Below are 9,647 nucleotides of genomic sequence, written 5' to 3' on the forward strand. Positions count from 1 at the left end.
TGCCGATTCCAGACTCAAGCGGCCAGGCCCTTCGATGGTCAGCCGTTGACTGAAGATATATTCTTCAGCGAACGGGTCGGCTAATAACGCTGCCGTTCTGCGACAGTTGGATGATGAAAAATTTCGCTCGTATCTTTCAAATGTGTGTTAAAATACACTTGAAGTGTTAAGAAGCGTCGTTCTTTCTCTCCCTATCACCTTTCTAGGTCTTCAAACCACTACGCAGCGTTAAATACCGTCTCATATACGAAGCATCCATTTCATCTCGTTCAAAATTAGCGCATCCGTGATGTATTACAGTTACTCTGAATTTTTTTCCATCCGAATACTTTTCGAAAAACAATTCTGCTCCTCTACCCAACGCAGATACTTCACTTGCGACCAGCTAAAACAACGTTTCGATTCTATGCCCATGAAAATTCAAGATCGAGAGAGCAAATGAAAAGTTGTTGGAATAATTATGAATACTAATGTTATGGAATACATCGAGCGCGCGTCGAATAGAATCCCATTTCGAAATGAATAATTCTTCTCTTTTCATATCATAGCTAATCTGCTAATATAGCTAAATAGGATGGTTGGAGGTGTTCGGAAATGTTAGGAGGTGGTCGGCGCTGGCAGAAGGTGATAGGGGGTGGTCGAAAGTGGCCATTGATGGTCGGAGGTGGCAGGGGGAGGTAGGAGGTGTTCGAAAATGGTAGGACATTTCAAAAGTTAAAGTCGACGATGATCCGGTGCATCAATTTTATCGTGTATTTGATAAATTATTCCTAAATACATTGAAACATATGTATTTGTAATGAAATATCATGCAATGGGCTGTGTAAACTATAAACTATAATTTCTATCGAATAGCTGCTTTTATGTCAACAGGGCTTTGAGACTCAGTTCAGTTCGTCCTCCTCCTCGTCCACCTCCGACCACCTCCAACAATCGCTAACCACCTCGAACAACCACCGATAACCACCTCGGGTTGTACCTGGAATAGCAATAAATATTTTCAGTATCAGAACATATCAAAAATATTACGTGAGGATCAATATTTAAAAAGTGCTGGAATAAATCTTTTCTGGCACTATTCGGACGCAATTTTGCGAGACGAATCGATTTAGCGCAGTCCGGATACGCTGCGAGCAGCGGATAAAAAGTTACAGCCAAAAAACCAGAACCTCAGATTTCGACATTTTTCAGCAGGTGCATTTTCCTTCGTAACTTCCTTCCTGTTGACCCCACGCTCCTTTCGCTGCGTTTTCTGAGTTCCTGGGGGTCCAATTAGTCAGGAAACGGTCGTTTAGATCGAATCTGAGACTAAAAATTTTCGGCTCCAAAAATGAAGAAAAAGTAAGGCTAACCCCTTTGCATTTTTGACGAAAATTTTCGCGATTTTGAAAAGTACAGCAGCAGCGGGTTAAAAGTCAAGCTCTAAAAATGGAAAATTCCGTTTTTACGTCCTTATCTTCTGCTCCTATGATGGGTTCAATGCCTGTTCTGGTTTCTTTGGGGTCCAATTTGTCTAGAAAGAGTTTTTCAAATCGATGGTTTCCAATTTCTTTATTTGAAGGTTGCCCATTTTGAATGATGTGAGAATTGATTTCTCGTCATTCTGTATTGACGGTTTTTTACGGGAGAAGTCGATGGCGTGCATTCTGATCACGATGCGAGCAGATGCACAAAAGTATTACCAGAAAATCTACAAATTGTTCATGAGTTCTACGATGATCCAAATGTCCCCTTTGGTTTACTCAGGTGTCAAATAATCCACAAAGGGTCCATCAAATTGATTTCGAGACGTAAAGTTCCAGGCCTTACAATAAATTCAACGGACTTAGTTACAGTTGTGCTTCAACAATTTCCATGTAAACGTGTAACCAGATCATTTTGAATCACAATCCGACATCATACAAGAAAGCTAACAAGACATCTTGTTGAATTCCTTCAACTGTTGTCATTATAGCTGTCTCGCGTTCTTCTGCGCCTCAATTAGTGGGAAATGTGCTGAAAAGGTCTCAACTGCATTACTTTTTCTTCTTTCTTTTACCATATATTGTCAATCCCAAGGATCAGCTATACTCACATTAGCTCTCGATAATATTTTCACTCCTGCTAATCATACTTTCTTCTCGGGATGTCTAACGTACAACCAGAATTTCCTACATTTCATGATTATCATCACGCTGTTCATTCACACGTTTCATCGGTAGATCGGAACATAGATTCCTAAATTGAGAATACACTATCAGCAATCATTGATTTGCACAAAAAGGGTCTCGAGGCAATCGTGTACGTACATAGCTTTTCTTCTCGATCTACGACACCCGGGAATTAATTCTCGTTTTAACGTTACTGGATAACGTCGTATCATCTCAAGCTTCGCACGACTGATGGCTGTACAAAGTTCTGCTTCAGGAGGGTAAGCGTCCGTCGATCGTATGCGGACTGCCGAGCTGTTCCCGTCCGTCGGTAAAATCAACGTAGATCCCCGAGGTAGCAGCGAGACTGACGTGGAGGATCCCTAGCGATAGCTGCAAGCGCTTGACGCCCGCGGTTACGAAATTCTACCGTTCTTGTGTCCTTATCGACGCCCCCGTTGTTGATCGGTGCTGCACCTGCCTTCAGATGCCACCTGCCGACTGTGGTTCACTTCCGGCAAATACGCAAATACGAATTACTGAATTTAGAAACGTGAGTACGAATGAAAAACAATTGTCTTTTAAAAAGACGATGACAAAATTATTATGATACAAGCGGAAGAGGAACGGACTCAACATAAGGCAATGCATCGACTCACGGCATTTTCATCTGCGCCCGTTTAGAAAAATCAAATTTTTCACCGCGGTGGAGCGAGAAATCGATCTAAACTTTGGGACGAAAAATACTTTCTTAGTAGCTGAGTGAATCGGCTCGCATTCTTCGGACACAAAGGTGATTTCCGTAAAGAAGCCGATATCAAAAAAGCCTTGTGGGTGTACAAACCACGAGCCAAGCAAATCGGTAAGCTCGAAAGACGGCCAAAGCTATACTCATCAATTAAATTAATTCCCTGTCCCCCTTCCGCATCACTTATGTAGATATAACGTATAGAACACCCACCCATACTGCATGGGTTTACGTGCCGCAGGATGCTTCTGCAACTCGCAGGAGAACGCGGCTCATTGTGCAACGCGGAATACGGCGGCGCAAATAGCCGCTAATATCGTTGTCCGTGATGCATATAACTTCCATTTGCCAGTTCTCTTGGCACAAAGGACTCGCCACTTGGTACATACTTTCCTCATACACATATACATCCATAGGCGCTTATAAATCGTACCTAGGTACTGTGTATGTAGCCGAGTACCAAGGAAACCGATTGTCCCGCTCAGCCTGGTGAGGCTCCTTCCTTCTCCCTCGCTCCGCGGAAGAATCGCTCGGATCTGTGGATTATTCCTTTTCGCCTTCGGTATCTGCGGTACCTCATGCCTTATGCATCTTACTACCGTCAACGTGGGTATCCAGTCGTCACCGCAGCTTCACCGTCGAGTAGGTACAGGATATTGTATACGTAAAAAAGCTGGAAAAATTCACGGGGGTATAAGGGATATTTTCTGCATTATTTGAAAACGAAAGCTTTACGGCTATTCTGCAGGTGAGGATACGCTGCACACAGCGACGGAGCTCTCCATATGTCGTCACTCCGATACGTAACTTTCCTTTTGACTTATCCCGAAGCTAACGGGTGCATCAACGGGTCACAAAGATTGAAAGTTGTTATTCGCTTTTTTCGACTTATCCCGAAGGTAACGGGTGCATCAAAGGGTCACGAAGATACAAACTTGTTATTCGCTACTCTATCTTTTCAGCTTTTTCTCGCCCATCCTTCGTCACTGCGAAGCTTTGATCTTTGTGGAATGTCAGAATGAAAATAACAAGAATCAATTATCACACGACTTTGACTCTTTGCGACGAGCTGTTGTACGATTTAATTATAACTATCGACTGTGAGAATACTTTTGACGCATGAGTAAGTGAACCGATCGTTGAAAAAAATGAATATTAAATTTTTCCTCGAATGGCAGCTAAGGTTTGCTTCGGTTGACTGATACGAAGACAAAAGTTTGTAATAAAAATACCTGCGCAGGTTTCATAATTTTCAAAGACCGTTATAACGTGTTATGAATTATGAAATGCGGGAAGAAATCAAGAAAGTTTTCCTATACGAAGGTTTAACGACCTGCACGAATCTGCATCATTTCACGAAACGAGTTCACCTGCAACAACAGATACGTTTCTCGAAACGGAGCGGGAAATCGTCGATGCGATCCTGTGCAAAGAATTGGGTTTCACGGTAAGCCGAGGTACGTACGCCAATGCGTCGTCTGCAGTATCAATAGGTACGACATAGTGTAGGTAGGTATAGACTGTAGGTCGAGGACCGGGACTCTAAGCTACGGCGCGCACACATTTGCCTATGTGAATATGCACAAATAGAGTAGAGATGGTGCCGCATGCATGTACGTACGTGCTGATATAGAAGATACACCGTCGAATTGACTGTCTGGAGAAATGGCTTATGTAATATCTCACGGTGTATAATAGGTCATTGAATTTTGACGTAGTAGATAATTAACGGGGCTGCCACGCGAATCTGGCTCCATTTTAATTATTTCACACCGTGCGCGAAAGAAAGATTGCAAGTGGAATAAATATGAAAAACGAAGATTGTGAACAAATAAGACAACCGACAAACGGGAAGTCGAACTGTGTCGTTAACCATAATTAAGGACACCTTTGTCTACTTCATTTCCTGCGCGCAATGTACGTATGGACCTATCTTCACACACCTAAAATGCCTCCGAATATTTCTAAATATTCGGTACATAAAATCTATAAGTAAACCGAAGCTGACTATAGTTAGGGTTTATTTGGGTTTTGCTTTTAGCCAGCCAAAAATAATTTTAAATAACTCGTCTCGCAAAAACATCAACAAAAATATAAAAATGTTGTTGAATATCTGCCAATTATTTTTGCAAAGTTTTAGTCCCTGAAAGAATCTGTGGAAAAAAAATTTTGCCTCTGCGTGATACGACTAATTAGTAGCGTTAATTGATGGACGGATACGTATATTGCCAAAGGTCGAGCATCAATTTGCTAAATCCATTTTATAAGACTTTGATTTTTGACTAATTACTTTCACCATCATCGAGCTTGCTTCTCAGATTTACAATTAGCGAGATTGGAATATTCCCCGTGTCGTTGATTCGATTGTAATTGACAAATAATTCTGACGCATATCTCCACCCGTGTCTTATCACCGATGGTTTTATATACTGATCGGCTGATGTGTTCTATCATTATTCCGAATTCATCGACGATTAATTTCATCTGCAAATCTTCGGACGATCAGTTTTAAATTTCAGCAACCGCCGTCAGAGCAGCCGATGTATAAAATTTTAATTTTAAAAACGCACACGATAATCACTCGTTGGTTCATATTACTTCGAAATGTGGACTATCCGAGAAACGCTACAACAGCAGCTGAACAGAATTTTGGCATGCGCGAAGAATTCACGGCAAATGCCAGATATTATTTTCAAAGATATGCCAGAGTTGATTCGTGCGAGTGGAAGTCGCAACTTCCTGCACGCTGAATATATTCGCGTTGCGAATTTGCTCTACAACGTTCAAGAGTGAAGTATGAGACCGTTAAAACTACGCTGCGCGTTTGCTTACATGATTATTGTATTCGCAGAGACCGAGGCAATTTCTTCAAACGTCAAAATTCACTGTTTTTTACCCGTGTACCACCCGCTGAGAAGACCGATGTTCAATCATGCCTAGGCATGTGAAATTTCAACACTTCGCTCTCGTCGTCTCGCAAATTCCATGATTCACACCGGATCTCGAGGCATCCGTGCGGGTTAATCGGCCCCCAGTTAACCCGCAACGTGACCTCGCCCAACTTGACCCAAGTTGACGGCTCGGTAACGTCGAGCAAAGATGCGTCGGGATTTCGAATGCCTTGATTCCACCGCCATTTACACCTATTAGTAACACAGAGCGTTAATATTCACATGCTCGTCGTGAGCCTTCCAACGTTACATCGATAACGACGAGGTAAGGAGTTTTTTGAACACGGAACTGCAGACTTTGATTCCTGGAATACAGATGGTGTTTTTTCTCAAATTATACATGGTGCTTGTATATTAGAGTGAACCACCGTGGTTTTAGGTTTTCGGGATACTCTTGGCTTAAACGAAGTATATAATAAAATCGAATATATTGAAGAGAATCTGCTAATACAGTTCCTTGTTTTTACCAATTATTACCGACGAAGTAAACGAAATTTTTCTGAAAGCCAGAAGGAGAACCTATTCTACTGCTCAGTCAAGGCGTAATCCGAACACTCGGCGCAGGCCACTCTGCAGCCGGTTGAATACGGGTATACCTGACATAGCATCCGCTTAACCCGTCGACTGAAAAAACTTCCCTATACGCGTGGTTCACAGGAATCGGCAAACTGTGCCAATTACACACACGTCAAATTCCCAGTTTCGAAAATTGAGCCACGAAGTCAGGGCGCATCTGTAAGTCTGCGTCCGATTGCTTGCGTGCAAGTCTACAAAACTATATTATACAGCTATTCCTAGAGCCCAGCAGCAATTAACCATCCAGCGCGGTGTGTAAGCGGAGGAGAAAACTTGAGGCCGAAGGTAGATGTAGATAATACCCGAGGTGGACGTATACCAACCTCGATGCAGCGTGGGTGCAATACACGTCCAGAATCGCGTACTCGTCGCGCGTTTCGCGTCCAAGTTGAGAGTCATTTCGCGAGATGATTTTGCCCTCGACTTCTATCCTCGGTCGTTACGATATATCAATCGGGGAAAAAATTCGCTTGCAGGGAGGGAAATTAGATAGCGCCGGCTGGCCAACTTGGTCAGGTGTTATCTGGAGGCAGCATCCGTTCAGGAAGTAACGTTGTATATGATACACATCGTGCACAACATACACCCGGAGTCACGCAATGAAATTCTATCATATCTTTTCGCCCGCAGGATTCTTCCGTTTCTTCGGGCTCTTTCGAAACGCGCGGGCCGTTCGGCTTTGCCGAGGAATCATGAGCGATAAATTTCGAGATAACCGAAGCCCAACGTCCAATGCCGATTATTTGATCGCGAGATCAAGAGAGGCACACGCGTATTTTTTAAATTCACGTATTGGTATTTATTTATACACAGATCTCAATACACAAACGTACGCATGGAAATTTGCGAGCTCGAGAACGGAGAGCCGGAATTATGAAGGCAACAGAAGTTGCAATTATTGACCGACTAAACCGCAGCAGAAAAGGAAGACCAGAGGTTCCTGAGAACCGCGGACTGATCGCCAAGCAGACGTCGGTCTTTGTCTTATTCGGGGCCACCGAGTCACGAAGATGTTTTGCTCGGAAGAGGCGCAACGACGTCCAGAGCCGTTCAATTAACTCCCCGGCGAATAATTGATCGAGGGAGGAACTGCCGGCTATCGGATGGAAATGGGCGTCGCTCCGAGGTTCGGCTTTTCGTTGGGAAGGAAGGATCGGGTGAAAATATACCCTGCAGTGCGGGAAGGTTCAAAATAATTGACACTTCGCTCGTTTTACGATCCTCGATCCTCCTCAGCAGCTTTTGCGTACGCGGAAGTGAACAAAGAAAGCTTTCTCGCCTACGTTTTGCCGTTCCCCGGGTGTTTGCTGCGCGTCCAAAATACTTTCGATTCTCGGATGAAGTTGAAAATTGAGAACCGGTAAACAGTGACATAGCTGTGACATCAACCGATCAGTAGAACCATCATCTTTTGAGCTGGTTTTCAACAATGAGGTACGGGAGGAACGAGGAATTCCGATGATAAATGGGAACAATCAAGAGAGATAATTTGACATCGTTTGGGTAAACATTTAGATTTCTATTCGTTGGATATTATGAATGGCTTGTTTGGGCGAACGTTCGTTTGCCTAACGGCAGGTTATTTATTCCTAATGCCGATATTTATTAGAATTCGAATAAGGAACACGTTATAATGTTCATAAGCGGAGAGTTTATTTGCCACGACTTTGGTTTTCTAAACCTGAGTAAATCATGCTCGTTCGAATCGAATGGAATTTTTCAATCGACGAAAATGAGGTTTAAAAATTAATGAGTTTCTTATAAACGTGACGCTTTATTTGACCCACGCACACACACACATGCATACGCGCACACACAGACAATTGTGTAATCATATTTCATACGCACTTTCACGACGATAAAAATTTATTAACCGCATTAATAAACACTCACATGATCAGCTGTCTTCGTAATAAATAATTTATTACTCGCATAGTGACAGTTACAAAATCGTTTAGCGACCACTGATACATTCATTTGGGCGTAATTAAAATATCAATTTTTTTATGACGATGATGAAAATTTCTCTCATTTCTATGTTGTAATACATGTCCGCATCTGAAATGCTATCTGAATATGATGGCAAAATTTAATATCAAGGCAGTTCCACATTTTCTTTTCATCCTTTTCTTCGTTCTCATTCGCAGTTATAGACAAACGCAGTTTGCACATATTGATTCCAATGGCTCAACTGAATCTACTTATTAGGAGTTACGATATAACAGTCAAGCCCAGAGACGGGTCTGTCCGATAATAAGTAATGCTACCTTAGTCGCCCGCATGTTGTTCCAACTGCAGCAAAAGCTCGTTTTCTCTTACGAGTCTGCAGCTTTGGCAAGCGTGGAACGACTCCGTTAGTAAATGATTTATCACTTACAAGTATTAAATTAGTTGCAGGTATGCTCGAACCTACTTTACGCATTTTCACCTTTCCGGATTAAATAATAAACGATTTACTAAACCCGACGTTAACGAAATCCTGTTTGTCATCTGACGACGGGTTTTACATCGGTACAAGACATTCATTCAAAATTCTGTGAGGACTGTGAAAAACAATATGTACCCCATCTGTATAGTGAGATTTTGAAAGTTTTGCCAGCGTAGTGAGTGTGTCGGAATTGATTTTACGTGCGCGTAATTCGTGTCAATTAACTCCGACATGTGTACAACGTTAAATTCGACAGGATTCGCTATATTTATTTTACATACTACATATACATTTACTATATATATATATATATATATATATATATATACAGGTGCTTTAAGTCGTATTTTGCATAATGATAAAAGTTTTATTAACCGTACTTACTAGAAAATTCTACATAAGTATACATCGTTGCAGTAACGGTTTGAATACCGTTGTATTTGCTGGTTGTTCCAACATTAAATCTAATTGCTTAGTTTATTACGTTTGTTCAAACAAATCGGACATCAATTCTTTTGTTGCAGTAGCATAAAGTTATCTCAATAGTTACAAACAGGAAAAAAAAAAATCTCGTACGGACGACCGGAATTACTAAAAAGAATAATAACGCATATCAGATTTTATGGCTTCAGCTACAAAATTCAATTCCATATTGCATTTAAAACAACATTTCTCGATTATGGTACAATATAATCACAAATGTAGATGGACACTTCCTTCGATGAATGAATCTTGCTTCGAGTGAAAATGCTATTTTATTCGAAATTGATCACAGGTAGTTAAATGCATACTAATTACTTCTGTTTGCATAATTC

The 9,647-nt window shown here is 41.7% G+C and overlaps 1 long non-coding RNA gene across 1 annotated transcript; it reads right to left on the reverse strand.

Moving 5' to 3' along the window:
• Positions 1-1,768: 1,768 nt before the first annotated feature.
• LOC124293917 lies at positions 1,769-2,472 on the reverse strand. Its single transcript, XR_006903791.1, has 3 exons — positions 2,289-2,472; positions 2,075-2,217; positions 1,769-1,995 (listed from the first exon to the last, which is right to left on the reverse strand). It is a non-coding gene; the product is annotated as an uncharacterized LOC124293917 (long non-coding RNA).
• Positions 2,473-9,647: the final 7,175 nt, after the last annotated feature.

Source organism: Neodiprion lecontei, chromosome 4 (genome assembly GCF_021901455.1).
Source record: "Neodiprion lecontei isolate iyNeoLeco1 chromosome 4, iyNeoLeco1.1, whole genome shotgun sequence".
Classification (NCBI taxonomy): domain Eukaryota; kingdom Metazoa; phylum Arthropoda; class Insecta; order Hymenoptera; family Diprionidae; genus Neodiprion; species Neodiprion lecontei.